Source organism: Phoca vitulina, unplaced genomic scaffold (assembly GCF_004348235.1).
Source record: "Phoca vitulina isolate PV1807 unplaced genomic scaffold, GSC_HSeal_1.0 scaffold13, whole genome shotgun sequence".
In the NCBI taxonomy this organism is placed as follows: Eukaryota; Metazoa; Chordata; class Mammalia; order Carnivora; family Phocidae; genus Phoca; species Phoca vitulina.
The window spans coordinates 8,748,839-8,771,554 of NW_022589716.1; the positions used below are offsets into that span (position 1 = coordinate 8,748,839).

General features: G+C 37.4%; 1 protein-coding gene across 4 annotated transcripts in view; it reads left to right on the forward strand.

The window, feature by feature from the left end:
- DOCK3 (dedicator of cytokinesis 3) overlaps nt 1-22,716 on the forward strand; it is a 571,728-nt gene that overhangs the window by 47,554 nt on the left and 501,458 nt on the right. The window lies entirely within an intron of this gene.

Below are 22,716 nucleotides of genomic sequence, written 5' to 3' on the forward strand. Positions count from 1 at the left end.
AGCTTTTGATTTAAAGTGAGAGACATGTATCTTGAAAGAAGTTGCTGTGGTCGATGTCCAAGAGGTTACTGCCTATGTTCTCCTCTAGGATTTTGATGGATTCCTGTCTCACATTGAGGTCTTTCATCCATTTTGAGTTTATCTTTGTGTATGGCAAAATGGACAGGGAAGGAAACAACAAATGTTGGAGAGGTTGTGGAGAAAGGGGAACCCTCTTACACTGTTGGTGGGAATGCAAATTTGTACAGCCACTTTGGAAAACTGTGGAGGTTCCTCAAAAATTTAAAAATAGAGCTACCCTATGACCCAGCAATTGCACTCCTGGGTATTAACCCCAAGGACACAGATGTAGTGAAAAGAAGGGCCATATGCACCCCAATGTTCATAGCAGCAATGTCCGCAATAGCCAAACTGTGGAAAGAGCCGAGATGCCGTTCAACAGATGAATGGATAAAGAAGATGTGGTCCATATATACAATGGAATATTACTCAGCCATCAGAAAGGATGAATACCCAACTTTTACATCAACATGGAGGGAACTGGAGGAGATTATGCTAAGTGAAATAAGTCAAGCAGAGAAAGTCAATTATCATATGGTTTCACTTATCTGTGGAACATAAGGTATAGCATGGAGGACATTGGAAGAAGGAAGGGAAAAATGAAGGGGTGGGGGGAATCGGAGGGAGAGATGAACCATGAGAGACTATGGACTCTGAGAAACAAACAGGGTTTTAGAGGGGAAGGGGGAGAGGGGATTGGTTAGCCTGGTGGTGGGTATTAAGGAGGGCACGTACTGCACGGAGCACTGGGTGTTATACGAAAACAATGGATCGTGGATCACCACATCAAAAACTAATGATGTACTGTATGGTGACTAACATAACATAATAAAATTAAAAAAAAATAAAGTGAGAGACATGTGAGTTTTCCTTTCAGTTGAATACTTAAAGGCCATTTAGGGCTAGTAATTGTCCTAATTCAATATTTTTGTGTCTCAGGGAATAGGGAGGCCTGAGGAGAGGGAAAGAGGGGAATGGCTGGTTGGTAGAGCAGTCAGAACACACACATAACATTTATTGAAGAAGTTTACTTGTCTTATATGGGCACAGTTCATGGAACCCAAAACATTTACAATAGTAACATCAAAGATCACTGATTACACTAATAATGATGAAAAAGTTTAAAATATTGCAAGAATTACCAAGATGTGACGTAGAGACTTGAATTGAGCTAATGCTGTTGCAGAAACGGTACTGACAGACTTGGCTTGAGACAGGATTGTCACAAAGCTTCAATTTGTAAAAAATGCAAAATCTGTGAAGCACAGTAAAGCAAAGTGCAATAAAATGAGGTATGCCTATAGCAAAGGTAAATACTGGAAGTAAAGAAGTAAAACCCTCCAACTTATAGATGACCATGATTATGTACATAGAAAATTGTAAATAATCTAAAAAGAGAATTAATTATGGAGTTTAGCAAGGTCTCAGAACAAGGCCAATATATATAAAATGAGTTGTATATTTTTGTTTTTATAATGAACAGTTTGTGAAATTATAGAACATGCTTTACAATAACATCAAAAACATTGACCATCTAGGGATAAATACAACAAAATTTGTAGGATATGTAGGAGCTCTGTTTTGAAAATAAGAAAACATTGCTGAGAAATTAAAGATCTAAGTAAGTTGAGAGGTAATATGTTCATAGGCTGGAAGACTTCATATTATTATCCCCATCAATATCTAGCAGACGTTTTTTTTTGCAGAATTTGATAAGCTAAAATTTATATAGATCTAGAACAGTCAAAACCGTTTTTAAAAAGAGTAGTGTTGGAGAGTGTATGCAATCTGATTCCACGACTTCTTTTGAAGCTATAGTAAGCAAGGCATTATGGTATTGTGCAAAGATAGACATTTAGATCAGTGCAACAAAACAGAGACCATATATACATAAGTCAGTTATTTATGTGTACATGGATTTATGTGTACAGTATTTATGTGTACATGGATTTATGTAACGGGGATTTTTGACAAAGAGACCATGTAATTCAGTGAATAATGAAATTTTTTATTGTTATGTTAATCACCATACATTACATCGTTAGTTTTTGATGTAGTGTTCCATGATTCATTGTTTGTGCATAACACCCAGTGCTCCATGCAGAACGTGACCTCTTTAATACCCATCACCAGACTAACCCATCCTCCCATGCCCCTCCCCTCTAGAACCCTCAGTTTGTTTTTCAGAGTCCATTGTCTCTCATGGTTCGTCTCCCCCTCTGATTCCCCCCCTTCATTCTTCCCCTCCTACTATCTTTTTTTTTTTTTTCTTAACGTATATTGCATTATTTGTTTCAGAGGTACAGGTCTGTGATTTCAACAGTCTTGCACAATGCACAGTGCTCGTCATAGCACATACCCTCCCCAATGTCTATCACCCAGCCACCCTATCCCTCCCACCCCCCACCACTCCAGCAACCCTCAGTTTGTTTCCTGAGATTAAGAATTCCTCATATCAGTGAGGTCATATGATACATGTCTTTCTCTGATTGACTTATTTCGCTCAGCATAATACCCTCCAGTTCCATGCAAGTAGTTGCAAATGGCAAGATTCCATTCTTTTTGATGGCTGCATAATATTCCATTGTATATATATACCACATCTTCTTTATCCATTCATCTGTTGATGGACATCTTGGCTCTTTCCACAGTTTAGCTATTGTGGACATTGCTGCTATAAACATCGGGGTGCACGTACCCCTTTGGATCCCTACATTTGTATCTTTGGGGTAAATAACCAGTAGTGCAATTGCTGGATCGTATGGTAGCTCTATTTTTCAACTTTTTGAGGAACCTCCATAGTGTTTTCCAGAGTGGTTGCACCAGCTTGCATTCCCACCAACAGTGTAGGAGGGTTCCCCTTTCTCCGCATCCCTGCCAACATCTGTCGTTTCCTGACTTGTTAATTTTAGCCATTCTGACTGGTGTGAGGTGGTATCTCATTGAGGAATGAACAATCTTTTAATCAAATGGTGCTAGAAGAACTTGATACTCATATGGCAAAAATTAGTCTTGACTTTTCCTCCACACCATACACAAAAACTAATTTGAAATGATTCATAGACTGAAAAATCCCCTTTTTTGCATTTCTGAGTCACTTTATTTTAGATGTGTTTTCTTTTTATATAAAGCATGTAGTTGGGTCTTGCTGTGTGTATCAAACTGAAAATGTTTGTCTTTTAATGGATGAATAAAGCCCATTCACATTTATAGATATGTCTTAATTTTGGTCTTGACCCTGCCATACTTTTTAAAAAATAATTACTATGTGAATTATATTTGTTATCTTTGTTATATCTTTGTTATAGTGTGATGTTCTCTACATATTTTTGTGCCTTTTTTTCAATCTTGTGGATATTTAGCAACACATGTTTTTATCCTAGTAATACTTTTTTTCAAATGCCCTTAATATCCTGTGTTACTATATGGTTTGCCATTTTCCAGTGTTATCCTTTGTCTCTCACCTATTATACAATGAACAATAAGCTAATTTCACTTTTCTTCCTTTTCTCCCTTTCTTTAATATTTAGTTGCATTATTTGTCATCAAAACGTATAACTTTTATATGTTTACCCTCACTTCTGCCTCTTTTTATTATTAGATCTATAATTAAATATATCAGATTTACAGTCATTTCCTTTATATTTCTTTCTCCAGTCATCTTTTGGTTGGATGAGTCTTATTCTTTAGTAGTTTGCTCAAGAAGGGGACATGGGTATAAAATTCTCTGAATTCTTGAATGCTCAAAATTTAAAAAAATGTCTTTGTACTTGAAGGACAGCTTGATTCATACTTTATTTCTTACGGTTTCTTGAAAATGCTGCTTTATTGTTACCTTATTTTGAGAATTCTGATGTTAGCGTAGTTTTGTCTTATTAACTGATTTGTTCGTTTTTGATGTGTTGAGGATTTTTTTCTTTATCTTTAAAGTCTAGTTGCTTTTTTAGGACATGTCTCAGAGTTTTTCATTGTGGGTCAATTTCCCAGGTGCCTGATGAACAATGTCAATATGTAGATTCAGTTTTTATTTTATTTTAAGAAATCTTTCTCAAATTATAGTTTTAATTTTTAGACTCATTCCAGTGTTTTGCTTTTAGTTTTTAGGAATTCCATTTAAACTTCCAAGTTTAAAATCTTGACTTGTTTTCCATTTCCTTTTTTTTAAAAAAGATTTTATTTATTTATTTATTTATTTATTTATTTATTTATTTATTTGAGAGAGGGAGAATGAGAGGGAGAAGCAGACTCCCCGCTGAGCAGGGAGCCTGATGTGGGGCTCAATCCCAGGACCCTGGGATCATGACCTGACTTGAAGGCAGACGCTTAACAACTGAGCCACCCAGGTGCCCCTGTTTTCCATTTCAAGTACTTTCTCTTTCACTTCTTTATCTCACTCATATTCTCATTTCCTTGTTTTTCTTCAGCGTACCTTATGAAGTTTTCATTCAAATCTGGTCTTCATTTCTGATATGATTTTGGCTTTTTCTTCTATTTTTCTTGGATTTTTATCAACTCTTGTTTCTTTTCTTCTTGTCTTCTGGTCCATTTTTGTTTTTATTTTTAAAATTTATAATTCAAGTTTTTTTTTTATCCCCATATATTTAGATGCTACAAGTGTGTAGTAGTGAGTTTTCTTTTGCTCCATAGTTAGTTTCTTGGGGCGGGGGGAATGGGAGTTAAGACTTTTTTTAGTTGAAGTGTTTGAGCCTTTTCTTTTTCCTTATAGTAATTTGATATAGATGAAGAATGTTTCTGCTTTTGCATTTCATGAGCATGGCTGGTTTTTGGCATAGTTTATAAGATTCCTGGTTCAGAAGTAATGTCTTATGTTGTAGCAAAGTATGGTCTCTTTACTGGTTGTCTTTTGAATGGGTGTTGGTGGTGAAGGCTGTATGTCTTTTGACTTTTCTTTCTTTTTTTAAGTTTCTTTTTTCAGGACCCTAAATTTCCCCCTCTATTTTTTGTCCCTTCATTGTACCATTTAAAAAGATCACCTTTCCATTATCCCCTGAATAAATCTCTTCCTAAGACTGCTCTTTTGAGTTCCATGTCCACATTTAAGCCCTTTCTCTAAGTTTGCACTGATCTACCACAGCTCTTTCTCAGTATTTTCCCCCTTGGGATGGACTTTCTCTTTCTGGAGCTAATTTTTGTTCAGTCTTAGTTCATCTGTTTTCCTCTTTTATTCCCCCTGTGGCTCACTCCCACTACCTGTTTGATCTCTACATAGGGCTGGAGTGAGAATTCTAAAAATATCTCTGCTGGGAATTGGTATTTATTTGTTCTCCTTACAGGTAATTTGAAATTTGTAGTATTCTGTGTCTTCTAGTTGTGTTGACAACGTGGAATTTTTGTGATTTTACTTCTTTTCCTTTTTGGTTTGTAGAGTTTGGGAGGATGTGTTGTGATTTGGATTTATGTAACTGCCATTACCTTGGCTACCCCAGAACTCAAAAATGGAAGCTAAATGACAGATTTGAAGGTTTTATAAATCTCAAAACAATATAATAAGCAGTAATTATTATTATTATAGTTGCTACTGCTGTGTACCAAATGTTTATAATTATAAAAGCATTCAGATTGCAGTGGTGTTCAGTTGGTTTTCCTTCTGCATTGTTGTCATTTGAAAACTGCTTACTGCCCTGAATATACACTCTTGATTTCACAGGTGCCCTAGAACTCTTCTATGTAATGGGATCCTATTCTTATCTTTCCCAAATAATATCATAAGCTATTTTCAAGTTATACATCTGATAAGAGGGTAATATCTAAAATATGTAGAGAACTCATACAACTCAATAAAAAATCTGATTTAAAAATGGTCAGAGGAACTAAATAGACATTTTCCAAAGAACTTCTACAAATGACCAAGAGGTACATGAAAAAGGTACTCAACATCAATAATTATCAGAGAAATGCAAATCAAAAGTACAATGAAATATCACCTCACACCTGTTAGAATGGTCATCAGTAGGGGCGCCTGGCTGGCTTAGTCAGTGGAGCGTGTCTCTTGATCTCAGGGTTGTGAGTTCAAGTCCCATGGTAGGTGTAAAGATTACTTAAAATCATAAAAAAAATGGTCATCATCAAAAAGGCAAGAGATAAATGTTGATGAGGATGTGGAGAAAAGGAAACTCTGGTACACTGTTAGTGGGAATGTAAGTTGGTGCAAGAACTGTGGAAAATAATATGGAGGTTCTTCAAAAAATTGAAAATAGAACTACTACATGATCCAGCAATTCCACTTATGGGTATATACGTGGAGGAAATGAAATCACTATCACGAAGAGGTATCTTCATCCTCAAGTTCATTACAGCATTATTTATAATAGCCGAGACATGGAAACAACTCTTAAGTTTCCATCAACAAATGAATGGGTAAAAAAATGTGGTGTTATATGTACAATGGAATATTCAGCTATAAAAAAGAAGGAAATCGATGAACCATGGGAGACTATGGACTTTGAGAAACAAACAGGGTTTTAGAGGGGAGGGTGGAGGGGGGATTGGTTAGCCCGGTGATGGGTATTAAGGAGGGCACGTACTGCATGGAGCACTGGGTGTTATATGAAAACAATGGACTGTGGATCACCACATCAAAAACTAATGATGTATTGTATGGTGACTAACATAACATAATAAAATTAAAAAAAAAAAGGAAATCTTGCCATTTGCAACATGGGTAGAACTTGAGGGCATTATGCTAAATGAAATAAGTCAGATAAAGAAGAATACTGTATGATCTCTAAAAAAAACCAAGTTCATAGAAACAGAACAGATTGGAGGTTGCTAGAGGCAGGGGATGGGGAATGAGGAAAATAGGTGAAGACGGTCAAAAGATACAAACTTCATGTTATAAGAAAAATAAGTTCTGGAGATATAATGGGCAACATGGTGACTGTAGTTAACAGTACTGTGTTGTATATTTGAAAGTCACTAAGAGAGTAAATCTTAAAAGTTCTTACCATAAGAAAAAAAAATTGTAACGGTGTGAGATGATGGATAGTAACTGAACTTACTGTGATAATCATTTATTTTTATATATATGTGAATCATTAATTGTACAACTTAAATTAGTACAAATTTATAGTCAGTTATATCTCAGTAACATTGGAAAAAAGATCAGAAAAACTAAAATACAGTTCTGTGAAATATTGACATAAACAAGGCAGAAAAGGAGAAACAGAAGAACAAAAAACAGGGGAGATAAATAGAAAAATAACAAAAGAACAATCCCAAACTCAGTTATAGCAAAAATTGTATTAAATGTTAGTTTACTAAATATTCCAGTTAAAAGGAGGAATGAATTTTAAAAACAAGACCCAACCATCTATGAATAGACTTGTATGTCTATAGACTATAGACTTACATGTCTATAAGTGAAACTCAGTTTAAATATAAATATATAAGTGATGAAAGCAAATGGATGGAAAAAGATATACCTTGATAGCAGGAAGTATAAGGTATGGAGTGACTGTATTAATATTATAGAAATGATTTCAGGATAGAAAGCATTAACAGAGATAATGAGGAACATTTTGTAATGATTAAGGGCCAATTCATCAGTTTCTCCTTTCAGTTGCAATTGACATAACTAAAAAAGAAATCAGTAAAAAACATAGATCTGAACGTTATCAACTTACCTTGACATTGATATTTATAGGACACTACACTCAACAGTAGAATGCAGATTCAAATGCACATAGTATGTTTACCAGGACATATCCTATGTTGGGATTTAAAACAATATATAATAAATTCAGAAAGACTGAAGTCACAGAGTATATTCTCTGACAACAGAATTAAGTTAGGTATCAGTAACAACTGGGAAAATCTCAAACATTTGGAAATTAAAACTCTTCTCAATAATCCATGATCAAAAATGAAATCACAAGTGAAATTAGGAAATATTTGGAGCTGAATGATAAATACAACATATCAAAATTTGTGGGTTGCAGCGAAACCCAAAACTAGCAGGTAACGTATAGCTTTAAATGCCTATATTAGCAAACAAGAGAGATCTAAAATCAGTGATGTACTAAAAAAAAAAATCAATGATCTGAGTTCCCATCTTAGGTAATTAGAAAAAGGTAAAGTAAATTAAGTCCAGTGTAAGTAAAAGTAAAGAATAAAGATAGGAGCATAAATCAGTAAAATGAAAACAAAAATAATACAGGAAATCAATCGAAATAAAAGCTTATATACTGAAAAGAGAAGGACACTAAGGTGACAGACTGATTTAGAAAAAAGAGTGGAGATACCGATTACCAATATGAAGAACAAAAGAGAGTGTATCACTACAGATCCCACAGACATTAAAAGGATAATAAGGGAATATTATACATTTTATGCCTATGAACTTTGCAACCTAGGTGAAATGGAAGATTCTTGGAACTATACAAGTTAACAAAAGTTATTCAAGGAATAATAGGAAACTATGATAGCCCTATATCCACTAAAGAAATGGAATTTGTAATTAAAAACTGTTTCACAAAGAAAACTCCAGGCCTGGATGGTTTCACTGACAAATTATATAAAACATTTAGGTAGAAATGATACCAGTCCTAACAACCTGTTTCAGAAAAGAGAGGAGAGAACAGTTCCCAGTTTATTATTTGAACTGATATTACCCTGATAACAAAATCAGACAAACATATTACAAGACAAGACAACTACAGACCAAAATTCATCATAAACATTGACACAAAAATCTTTAGTACAGTTTTAGCAAACTGAGTGCAAAGGTACATGGGTTTATCCTGGGAATGTTAAGGTTGGATTAACATTAGAAAATCATTCAATTTAATTTGCTGTCTTACTAGGATAAATAAGAAAAATCATATAATTATTTTCATAAATGCAAAAAAAAAAGCATTTGACAAATTAAACACTCATTCATGATAAAAACTCTCAGTAAACTGAGAATAAAAGATAGTTTTGCAGCCTGGTTAAGGGGCATCTACAAAAATTTATATGGAAAGACAATGAACATACAATAGTAAAAACAATCTTGGAAAAAGAAGAATAACATTATAGGATTTAAAATACCTGATTTCAAGGCTGACTTACATTGAGCTACTATAATTAAGACGTGCAGTATTGGCATAACTATCAACATATAGATCAATGAAATTGGATAGAATCCAGAAGTAAACAACTGATGAATCACTAAATTTTACCTCTGAAACTAAAAAGAAAAAAAAAAAGTAGACCCATACTTACATGCTCAATTGATTTTGATAAATATGCTAAGGCAGATCAGTGGGAGAATGGACAGTGTTTTCAAAAAAGGATATGGGAACAGCTGGATTTCTGTATGAAAAATAAGATCCTTAACCTTTTTCTTAGGGCAAAATTAACTTGAGATGTCAGAGACAAGAGGTAAAACTATTACATTTCTAGAAGAAAAGGAAGAAGAATATCTTTGTGGCTTTAGGTTGGACAGAGATTTCCTAAATAGGACACAAAAGGCACAAACTATACAAGGAAAAATTTTTAATGAGATGCACTAAATCAAAATTTTAAAAATTTGCTTTGCTGAAGACACAGTGGAGAAAGCTAAAAGGCAGTCATAGTCCTGGATAAATTATTTGCTAACCATTTATATGGCAGATGACTTGTAATCTCAAAACTCAGTAATAGGGTTTGTAGTAGGAAAAACAAAAAACAAAAACCTCAGTAACAACACAACAAAAGAATGGGCAAAAGACTTGAACAGTCTTCACAAAAGAAGACATGCGAGTGGTCAATGAACTGAGCCGTTGGCTCACATGTGTCCCACATCTGCATCGCCCAGTTGTCAGTTTGGCGTTGGGTGAATAAACAAAGTGTGGTGTATCCATAGAATAAAGTACTATTTAACAGTTAAAAGGAATGAACTGTTGATACATGCAACAACTTCAGTGAGTTTCAGGGGCGTTATGTTAAATGAAAGAAGTCAGTCAAAATGGTTACATACCATATGACTCGATTTTTATGTCATTCTCTAAAAGGCAAAACTATAGTGATGGAAGATAGATCAGCAATTGCCATGGGTAGAGATGGGGGGGAAGGAGTGACTTGAAAGAGATAGCATAAGGGAGTTTTTTGGGGTGATGGAACTGTCTGAATATAGTTTGAGGTGATATAACACAAATCTGTGCATGTGGTAAGATTCATAGAACTATATACTGAGAATAAGTTTCAAATTACAATTTAAAAAATAAAAAATTAATGTAACTCTAAGATTCACCAGCGTTGTGCATAGCTCTAATATATTGGACTTCATTAATCCATCCTTCTGTCAGTTCATATTTATTTATTTTTTCTCTTTTGTTATTAAGAACAGTGCTGCTTTGAACCTTCTTGTGTTGCCTGCTGGCATACATGTTTATTTTTCTTAGGGTATGTGATTAGGAGAGGAGTTGCTGAATTAATATGCATAGACCAATCTGAGAAGATAATGCCAAATTGTTTTCCAAAGTGCTTTTGGTTTACATTTTCCTCTATAGCCTTTAAACAATTTACATGTCTGAAGAGGTCATTTTATCCTAACTCTTTATTAATAGTTTAGCTAGGTATAGAATGCTAAGTTAGAAATTCTTTTCCTTCAGCATTTTTAAGGTATTGTCCATTGTCTTCTGGTATGCAGTGTTAGTATTAAGAAGTCTATGACTCCTGATCTTTTGGGTATGATCTATTTTTCCTATTTGGAAGCTTATTAATAGAACCATAATTCTGCTCCCAGGGTTCTGGGATTTCACATGTTCACAAATTTCACAGTATGTTCTTTAGGATGGGTTTATTTTTGTCCAATATGTTCGGTCCTTGGGGGCCTTTTTTATTAACTATAAATGAATAGCATGAGAATGCCTGAAGGGTAAAAAGCCTAGGATACCAGGATTCTGAGAGCTCAAGGTTGGAAGGGGGCTGGAGTTTTTTTCTGTATATGTTCGTATAATCCTCCTATTTTTTGTTACTCATCCCCACTCCTCAGATGAGCCAGGTGTCACCCAATCTTGGTAAACATCCATTCACTCTTTTGGAGAATAAACTTTCCAGTGGAGGAAAGGGGATACACTGAGATGTGGATTGGAGGAGGTGAATCTAATGATCTAAATGCTATCTAGAAATTTTAAATCAATCTTTTCTTATTTTAGCATCTCCCTTGAACTCCTTCCTCCTTCCCGCCACTTCCAGAGTTACGTGTTATTGCCAGTTCTTGAGCTTGTTAAGAATTTTGAGGTGTAAATTGGGTTGGTTCTTTTTACTCTTGGTGTGGGTTTGGTTTTCTCAGACTTGCCCATCTGTTTTTCAGCTTTTAAAATTATTTAGGTTTTGTTTCCTTTCCCATTTTCTTCATCCTGTGAGTTACAGGACTAAAAATAATTTTTTTTTCTTAACTATGATTTTAGTTATATTTTAGGAGGGAGTGAAATTGGATGCTTTTATTTGGCTAGCTTCCTTTGCAATTTAAATTTAAAAATTTTATGACCTAAGTATTTGTTGGAGCAGAAGAAAATGATGATTTTTAAACTTTCACATCCTAACAAACCCAGTAATTCATCAAGGAATTACTTCTTAGGTATTGGGATACTAATTATCAGTGGAGTATAGGGTGTGAAGAAGTTTTTCCCATAAAGAACCAGAAGCCCTATTTTCTTGAATGCTTGACCCAGGAATTTATGATCGAGTGCTGTATTCTTGCAAGGTTTTTAGAAATCAGTGACTGTTTTCCATGGATGTCAGTGAACTTAGGTGCATGTTTCTCAAGGAGTGGCCACAGCTTTCATCAAATTCTCAGGCAAGTCTCTCTGCTTGAGGCATGAAGTTAGGTTTTAAAGTGAAGTGATTTAGGGGTTTTCTTCTGTTTTCTATCATAGGTAAAGATTAGATCCACCCTTTGAATCTCAGCATTTTGTCAGTGTAGGCCTTTTATGCAGTCAGTTACAGTGGAGGGACTGCTTCCAAATCACAATGGAAAATTGTAGGGTGTATTTTTCTGCCTTAAATAAAGTATCACTTTATTTTTATTACTTATTTTCAGTTTATCTCTAATGAGCCTCATTTGTATTAATTTTCTAGGTTTGTGATTTTGCATCCGTAGCCTTAAACTATCATATTTCAGATCTCAGTGTATGATCGCAAGGTTTTTTTAAAAAATCATATTTTTTGTACTTCCAGGCAGAAACAATTTCTTAAAATTATGCTACTGCATAATGACAGTTTTCCACCTCAATAAACAGCATGTTGAGATTGTGTGCTATGATTATTATACTAGCTTTTGGAGTTATGTTCTTTCACTTGAGGTTTTTGGGGTTTTATTTAGATTTAGGTGTAGTATATTTTTAAATACTCCAGTTCAGTAATTTTCTCTAATATTCATCTCTTGCAGTTTTTTGTATCATCTTGCTCTCTTGTTTTCTCATTGACCTATAGTGGGGAATGGTATAACTGTCCTTTAGACAGAATAGATATATATACACCAGTGAATTGAACAAAACTAAAATTTTTTTGTTAGGTGGAGACAGTTTACCATGTATCTTTCCCTTCTTAATTGTTTTTATTTTATTTTTAGACCAGCTGTTGTTTCATTGCTTCTCCATTCCCACCTGTCCTTTTCACATTAGTGACTGTGTCTTTTGTATTGTTCCTTCAAACATTTCTACTTTTAAAAAATTGAACCAACCCATTCCTTAACACTTCATCTTATTTTTCATCTTAACATGTACTTGAACATCTGATGTACCCTGTAGTTTTGGTTTTTTTGTAACCTGTTTATTCCCAGAATGTTTTAGCTCCACAAGTGTAAGGGTTTTTATATCATTTGTTGACTGCTATATCCCCAGAGCCTACAGTGGTGCCTGACATAATAAATACTTGTTGAATGGATCTCTTACCCGTTCATATGCTGCTTTTCTTCAAAAGAAGTATGAAGAGAAAGGTCTTTATTACTACACAGTCCTGGATTTGAATCCTGGTTTGACTTCTTACTAGTTTTGTTGACCTGAGGTTGGCTAATTGAACAATTTGTTACCTTTTCCCTTCTCTATAAGACTTGGCAACTAAAACTTGTTGGATTTAAAGTGAGCCATTCCAGTTCACCTCGACTGCTTAAAAAAAACTACTTAATCAAATTCTAATTGACATACAATAAGTTGCCCCTATTTAAAGTGTACAGTTCGGTAAATTTTGACATATGTATTCACTCTTAAATCCATTATTATAATACCCCCAAGAGTTTCTTTAATGCCACTTTTCATCCCTTCTTTCCCTTCTTGTCCCTTTTCTCATCTTCAAACAACCACGAATCTGCTTTTTGTCACTGTACATTAGTTTGCATTTTGTAAAATTTTATAGAAATCAGTCATACTACATGTACTCTTCTTTGGCTGCTTCTTTTCATTTAGCCTAGTTATTTTGAGATTTATCTATGCTGTTGCATGTATCAATAGTCATTCCTTGCTGAATAGTATTCCATTATATGGACATACCACAGTTGTTTTATCCATTCATCTGTTGATGGATATGTGAGTTGTTTCCAGTTTTTTGATATTACTATCGGTAAGCTACAATGAACACCCATGTGTAGGTCTTGGAATGGTTGTCTTTTTCCTTTCCTCTTGGGGAAATACCTAGGAGTGGATGGCTGGATTATGTGGTAAATGTGGTTTAACTTTTTTTAGAAACTGCCACACCTTCTTTTTCCCCCCAAAATGATAGTACCATTTTATAATCATGCCAGCAGTGCATGAGAATACCAGTTCTTCCACATCCTTGCCAGTATGGTCAGTCTTTTTAACGCTAGCCATGTGTAGGTGTGTTACAGTATCTCATTGTGGTTTTAGTTTGCATTTACCTAGTGACTAATGATGTTGAGGATCCTTTTATGTGCCATCTGTTTATCTTCTTTGGAGTGAATTTCAGATCTTTTTGCCCATTTAAAAATTAGGCTGTTTTCTTGTTGTTGGGCTCTTTTAGTTGTCATCGTTTTTGAAGTTTTAGAATCATTTAAGCCATGGTTTTTGTGATCTTAAAATTTCATGCCCCATATTTGTTTGTTTGTTTGTTTTTTACCATAATAGCTTTTAAAAATTATGGTAAAGCCAGTGGGTTGGGCATCGGTTCTGGTGCCTGTACTTGGGGAGGAGGAGGAGTGGATTTCAGATTTCTAGCATCAGCCTGTCTTCCTCCTCTTCTTCATTATTTTGACTGTTAGGAAGTGGGGGTCAGGTCAGGTGTGTTAAATTTTTGTCTATCTCGGACTGGCGGAGCAAGATGGCGGAAGAGTAGGAGACCTGGATTTCGTCTGGTCCCAGGAATTCAGCTGGATAGGGATCAAACCATTCTGAACACCTACGAACTCAACAGGAGATCGAAGAAAAGAATAGCAACAACTCTCTGAACAGAAAAGCGACCACTTTCTGGAAGGGTAGGATGTGCAGAGAAGTGAATCCGAAGCGATATTCGGGAGGATAGATGGAGGGGGAAGGGGCCTCCGTCGGCCCTTCTGGCAAGTGATAGAGTCAATGGAGCACAAAATCGGAACTTTTAGAAGTTGGCTCTGCTGAGGGATGTCGCTACAGTGGCTAAGCGGGGGGTGGAACCCTCGCTGGGACAGTGTGGTCTGAGGACCCTCGGGGTCACAGAAAGACTGGGGGTGACTGAGTGCGGCAGAGCTTCCAGGTTTCGGAGCAGGGAGGCCGGCTGCAGAGTGCCCATGGAACATTCTCCAGAATAGATCATATCCTAGGTCACAAATCAGGTCTCAAACAGTACCAAAAGATGGGGATCATTCCCTGCCTATTTTCAGACCATAATGCTTTGAAACTAGAACTCAATCACAAGAGGAAAGTCGGAAAGAACTCGAATACATGGAGGCTAAAGAGCATCCTACTAAAGAATGAATGGGACAACCAGGAAATTAAAGAAGAATTTAAAAAATTCATGGAAACAAATGAAAATGAAAATACAACTGTTCAAAATCTTTGGGATACAGCAAAGGCGGTCCTAAGAGGAAAGTATATAGCAATACAAGCCTTTTTCAAGAAACAAGAAAGGTCTCAAATACACAACCTAACCCTACACCTAAAGGAGCTGGAGAGAGAACAGCAAATAAAGCCTAAACCCAGCAGGAGAAGAGAAATAATAAAGATCAGAGCAGAAATCAATGAAACAGAAACCAAAAGAACAGTAGAACAGATCAACAAAACAAGGAGCTGGTTCTTTGAAGGAATTAATAAGATTGATAAAGCGCTGGCCAGACTTATCAAAAAGAAAAGAGAAATGGGAGGAAGGAAAGATGGCGGAGGAGTAGGGGACCCTATTTCAACTGGTCCCCAGAATTGAGCTGGATATCTAAGAGACCACTCTGAGCACCCACGAAGCCAGCCTGAGATGTAAGAAGATCTGGATCTCTACAAACAGAATGTTGCAGGCGGTTGGTTTTGAGGTACGAAGCGGGGAGCCCTGATTCTGCAGGCAGATATCGGAGGATAAACGGCAGCGGGAGGGTGCCTGGCCTTGGGGATTCTACACCGCCGGATTCACATGCGTGCTGGGGATGGGGCACAGACTCGCAGACCGGTAGCGGCTGGGAAAGGACTCTAGGGCAGCCCCCCGGGGCAGAAACCCAGAGCTGCGGGGTCACGCGTGCGAACTGCAGCCCCCGGGACAGAAACCAGGAGTGGCGGGTCGCGCAGGCGAACTGAGAGCGGCTGGCGGTTTTAGAAGCACAAAGGGCAGAGACGTGCCCCGACCGGGAGGCAGGACTGGGAGCACTGCAGAGGGGCGCACAACCCAGGCCGCTGCAGTTTATAGCAGCATGGGCAGAAACGGAGACGGTGTGGCCTGGAGTGCTCACTGAAGAACAGACTGCGATATCTATGCTCTGAGGCAGAGGGTTGGAAACGGTCTCTTCTGCTCTGACTCACGGAGGAGATGCGGAAAGCCCCAGGGAAAGCCGCTAGAGAACAAAAGCCCCCAAAACAGATTCCCACTGAGCCCATCGCCCCGCCACAGAGGGGCAGGGCAACACCGCCCAAACAGGGTTTCCTGAGTAATAGCGCGGCAGGCCCCTCCCGCAGAAGACAGGCTGGGAAAACAAGAAGCCAGCAACCCTAAGGTCCCAAGAAAACAGGTGCATCTTGCTTGGGTTCTGGTCAATAATTTGGACTCTATACATTCCCTCAAACACCTATCAACAGAATGACTAGGAGGAGGAGCCCCCAAAACAGAAAAGACTCAGAGATTATGACTTATGCTGCAGATTTACAAATGGATACAGACATAACCAAGATGTCAGAGATGGAATTCAGGCTAGCAATTGTGAAGACAGTGGCCAGAATGGAGAAATCCATTAATGGCAACATAGAGTCTCTAAGGGCAGAAATGAAAGGTGAATTGGCAGAACTTAAAAATGCTATCAATGAGATCCAATCCAATCTAGATAATCTAACAGCTAGAGTAACTGAGGCAGAAGAGCGAATAAGCGACCTGGAAGACAATATAATAGATAAAAAGGGAAAAGAGGAGGCCAGGGAAAAACAACTCAGAATCCATGAAAATAGAATCAGAGAAATAAGTGACACCATGAAGCATTCCAATATCAGAATAATTGGGTTCCTGGAGGGAGTGGAGAGAGAGAGAGGGCTAGAAGATGTATTTGAGCAAATCGTAGCTGAGAACTTCCCTAATCTGGGGAATGAAACAAACATTCGAGTCCTAGAGGCAGAGAGGACCTGTCCCAAGATCAAGGAAAACAGGCCAACACCCCAGCATGTAATTGTAAAACTTGCAAATCTTAGAACCAAGGAAACCATCCTAAGGGCAGTTAGGGGGAAGAGATTCCTTACGTACAGAGGGAGGAACATCAGAATAACGTCAGACCTATCCACAGAGACCTGGCAAGCCAGAAAGGCCTGGCAAGACATATTCAGGGTACTAAATGAGAAGAACATGCAGCCAAGAATACTTTATCCGGCAAGGCTCTCATTTAGAATGGATGGAGAGATGCAGAGCTTCCACGACTGGCAGAAACTGAAAGAATATGTGACCACTAAGCCGGCCCTGCAAGAAATATTAAGGGGGGTTCTATAAAAGGAGAAAGACCCCAAGAGTGATCTACAACAGAAATTTACAGGGACAATCTATAAAAACAACGTCTTCACAGACAACATGATGACAATTAATTCATATCTTTCAACAATCACTCTCAACGTGAATGGCCTAAACGCTCCCATAAAACGGCCCAGGGTTGCAGACTGGATAAAAAGACAGGACCCATCCATATGCTGTCTACAAGAGACTCATTTTGAACCTAAAGATACATCCAGACTGAAAGTGAAGGGATGGAGATCCATCTTCCATGCCAGCGGACCTCAAAAGAAAGCTGGGGTAGCAATTCTTATATCAGACAAATAAGATTTTAAACTAAAATCGGTAATGAGACACAAAAGGACACTATATCATTCTTAAAGGGTCTATCCAACAAGAAGATCTAACAATTGTAAATATCTATGCCCCCAACATGGGAGCAGCCATCTACATAAGCCAACTGTTAACCAAAATAAAGAGTCATATTGATAACAATACATTAATTGTAGGAGACCTCAAGACTCCACTCTCAGCAATGGACAGATCATCTAAGCAGAAAATCAACAAGGAAACAAGAGCTTTGAATGATACCCTGGACCAGATGGACCTCATAGATATTTACAGAACATTCCACCCTAAAACAACAGAATACTCATTCTTCTCGAGCGCACATGGAACTTTCTCCAGAATAGACCATATACTGGGTCACAAATCAGGTCTCAACCGATACCAAAAGATTGAGATTATTCCCTGCTGATTCTCAGACCACAATGCTCTAAAACTGGAACTCAATCACAAGAAAAAATTTGGCAGAAATTCAAACACGTGGAAGCTAAAGACCACTCTGCTCAAGAATGTTTGGGTCAACCAGGAAATCAAAGAAGAACTTAAACAATTCATGGAAATCAATGAGAACGAAAACACATCGGTCCAAAACCTATGGGATACTGCAAAGGCGGTCCTAAGGGGGAAATACATAGCCATCCAAGCCTCACTCAAAAAAATAGAAAAATCCCGAATTCACCAACTAACTCTACACCTTAAAGAACTAGAGAAAAAGCAACAAATGATGCCTAAGCCATGCATTAGAAGAGAAATAATTAAAATTAGAGCAGAAATCAATGAATTAGAAACCAAAAACACAGTAGATCAGATCAACGAAACTAGAAGTTGGTTCTTTGAAAGAATTAATAAGATCGATAAACCACTGGCCAGACTTATCCAAAAGAAAAGAGAAAGGACCCAAATTAATAAAATTATGAATGAAAGGGGAGAGATCACGACTAACACCAAGGAAATAGAAACAATTATTAGAAATTATTATCAACAGCTGTATGCCAATAAACTGAGCAATCTGGATGAAATGGAGGCCTTCCTGGAAACCTATAAGCTGCCAAGACTGAAACAGGAAGAAATTGACAACCTGAATAGGCCAATAACCAGTAACGAGATTGAAGCAATGATCAAAACCTCCCAAAAAACAAGAGTCCAGGGTCTGATGGATTCCCTGGGGAATTCTACCAAGCATTCAAAGAAGAAATAATACCTATTCTACTGAAACCATTTCAAAAAATAGAAACAGAAGGAAAACTTCCAAACTCATTCTATGAGGCCAGCATTACCTTAATCCCCAAACCAGGCAAAGACCTCATCTAAAAGGAGAATTTCAGACCGATATTCCTGATGAATATGGATTCCAAAATCCTCAACAAAATCCTAGCTAATAGGATCCAACAATACATTAAAAGGATCATCCACCACGACCGAGTGGGATTTATCCCCGGGATGCAAGGGTGGTTCAACATTTGCAAATCAATCAATGTGATAGAACACATTAATAAGAGAAGGGAGAAGAACCATATGGTCCTCTCAATTGATGCAGAAAAAGCATTTGATAAAATACAACATCCTTTCCTGATTAAAACTCTTCAGAGTATAGGGATAGAGGGAACATTCTTCAAGTTCATAAAATCCATCTATGAAAAACCCACAGCGAATATTATCCTCAATGGGGAAAAGCTGAGAGCCTTTCCCTTAAGATCAGGAACACGTCAAGGATGCCCACTCTCGCCACTATTGTTCAACATAGTACTAGAAGTCCTAGCAACAGCAATCAGACAACAAAAAGAAATAAAAGGTATTCAAATTGGCAAAGAAGAAGTCAAACTCTCTTTTCACAGACGACATACTTTATGTGGAAAACCCCAAAGACTCCACCCCCAAATTACTAGAACTCATCCAGCAATTCAGTAATGTGACAGGATACAAAATCAATGCACAGAAATCAGTTGTTTTCTTATACACTAACAATGCAACTGTAGAAATAATAATTAGAGAAACGATTCCATTTACAATAGCACCAAAAACCATAAGATACCTCGGAATAAACCTAACCAAAGAGGTAAAGGATCTATACTCTAGGAACTACAAAACACTCATGAAAGAAATTGAAGAAGACACAAAAAGATGGAAAAATATTCCATGCGCATGGATCAGAAGAATAAACATTGTTAAAATGTCGATGCTACCCAGAGCAATCTATACTTTCCATGCCAACCCAGTCAAAATTCCAATGACATTTTTCAAAGTGCTGGAACAAACAATCCTAAAATTTGTATGGAATCAGAAAAGACCCTGAATCACCAAGGAAATATTGAAAATGAAAAAGCTGGGGGCATCACATTGGCCGATTTCAAGCTATATTACAAAGTTGTGATCACCAAGACAGCATGGTACTGGCACAAAAACAGACATACAGACCAATGGAACAGAATAGAGAGCCCAGATAAGGACCCTCAACTCTATGGTCAAATAATCTTTGATAAAGCAGGAAAAAGATGCAATGGAAAAAAGAGTCTCTTCAATAAATGGTGCTGGGAAAATTGGACAGCCACATGCAGAAGAATGAAACTCGACCATTCTCTAACACCATACACAAAGATAAACTCAAAGTGCATGAAAGACCTCAATGTGAGACAGGAATCCATCAAATCCTAGAGGAGAACATAGGCAGGAACCTCTTTGACATCGCCCACAGCAACTTCTTTCAAGATACATTTCCAAAAGGTAATGAAACAAAAGCAAAAATGAACTTTTTGGGACTTCATCAAGGTAAAAAAGAAAAGAGAAATGACCCAAATCAACAAAATCTTGAATGAAAGAGGAGTGATCACAACCAACACCAAAGAAATACAGTCAATTATAAGAACATATTATGAGCAACTATATGCCAGCAAATTAGGTAATCTGGAAGGAATGGTTGCATTCCTAGAAATGTATAAATTACCAAAACTGAACCAGGAAGGAATAGAAAACCTGAACAGACCCATAACCAGCAAGGAAATTGAAGAAGTAATAAAAAATCTCCCAACAAATAGGAGCCCAGGGCCAGATGGCTTCCCAGGGGAATTCTACCAAACATTTAAAGAAGAACTAATACCTACTCTTCTGAAACTGTTCCAAAAAATAGAAATGGAAGGAAAACTTCCAAACTCGTTTTATTTGGCCACCATTACCTTGATCCCAAAACCAGACAAAGACCCCACCAAAAAGGAGAATTATAGACCGATATCCCTGATGAACATGGATGCAAAAATTCTCACCAAAATACTAGCCAATAGGATCCAACAGTACATTAAAAGGATTATTCACCACGACCAAGTGGGATGTATTCCTGGGCTGCAAGGTTGGTTCAACATCCGAAAATCAATCAATGTGATACAATACATTAACAAAAGAAAGAACAAGAACCATAGGAGCCTCTCATTAGATGCAGAAAAAGCATTTGACAAAGTACAGCATCCTTTCTTGATCAAAACTCTTCAGAGTATAGGGATAGAGGGTACATACCTCAATATCATAAAAGCCATCTGTGAAAAACCCACAGCGAATATCCTTCTCAATGGGGAAAAACTGAGAGCTTTCCCTCCAGGAACACGGCATGGATGTCCACTATCACCACTGCTATTCAACATATTATTAGAGGTCATAGTCACAGCAATCAGACAACAAAAAGAAATAAAAGGCATCCATATTGGTAAGGAAGAAGTCTAACTCTCACTGTTTGCAGTTGATATAACACTTTATGTGGAAAACCCAAAAGACTGCACCCCAAAACTGCTAGAACTCATACAGGAATTCAGTAAAGTGGCAGGATATAAAATCAATGCACAGAAATCAGTGGCATTCCTATACACCAACAACAAGACAGAAGAAAGAGAAATTAAGCAGTCGATCCCATTTACAATGGCACCCAAAACCATAAGATACCTAGGCAAAGGAGGCAAACCAAAGAGGCAAAGGATCTGTACTCAGAAAACTATAAAATACTCATGAAAGAAATTGAGGAAGACACAAAGAAATGGAAAAACGTTCCATGCTCATGGATTGGAAGAACAAATATTGTGAAGATGTCAATGCTATCTAGAGCAATCTACACATTCAATGCAATCCCCATCAAAATACCATCACCTTTTTCAAAGAAATGGGACAAATAATCCAGAGGAATGTTGAAAAAGAAAAGCAAAGCTGGCGGCATCACAATTCCGGACTTCAAGCTCTATTACAAAGCTGTCATCATCATGACAGTATGGTACTGGCACAAAAACAGACACATTGATCAATGGAGCAGAATAGAGAGCCCATAAATGGACCCTCAACTCTATGGTCAACTCATCTTCGACAAAGCAGGAAAGAATGTCCAGTGGAAAAGAGACAGTCTCTTCAACAGATGGTGTTGGGAAAATTGGACAGCCACATGCAGAAGAATGAAACGACCATTTCCTTACACCACACACAAAAATAGACTCAAAATGGTTGAAAGATCTAAATGTGAGTGAGACAGGAGTCCATCAGCATCCTAAAGGAGAACACAGGCAGCAACCTCTTCGACCTCAGCCGCAGCAGCTTCTTCCTAGAAACATCGCCAAAGGCAAGGGAAGCAAGGGCAAAAATGAATTATTGGGACCTCATCAAGATAAAAAGCTTTTGCACAGCAAAAGAAACAGTCAACAAAACCAAAAAACAACCGACAGAATGGGAGAAGATATTTGCAAATGACATATCAGATAAAGGGCTAGTATCTAAAATCTATAAAGTTATCAAATTCAACACCCAAAGAACAAATGATCCAATCAAGAAATGGGCAGAAGACATGAACAGACTTTTTTCCAAAGAAGACATCCAAACGGCCTACAGACACATGAAAAAGTGCTCAACATTGCTCGGCATCAGGGAAATCCAAATCCAAATCCAAATCAAAACCTCAATGAGATATCACCTCACAGAAGTCAGAATGGCTAAAATTAACAAGTCAGGAAATGACAGATGTTGGTGGGGTTGCGGAGAAAGGGGAACCCTCCTACACTGTTGGTGGGAATGCAAGCTGGTGCAGCCACTCTGGAAAACAGTATGGAGGTTCTTCAAAAAGTTGAAAATAGAGCTACCATACGATCCAGCAATTGCACTACTGGTTATTTACCCCAAAGATACAAATGTAGGGATCTGAAGGGGTACATGCACCCCGATATTTATAGCAGTTATGTCCACCATAGCCAAACTGTGGAAAGAGCCAAGATGTCCATC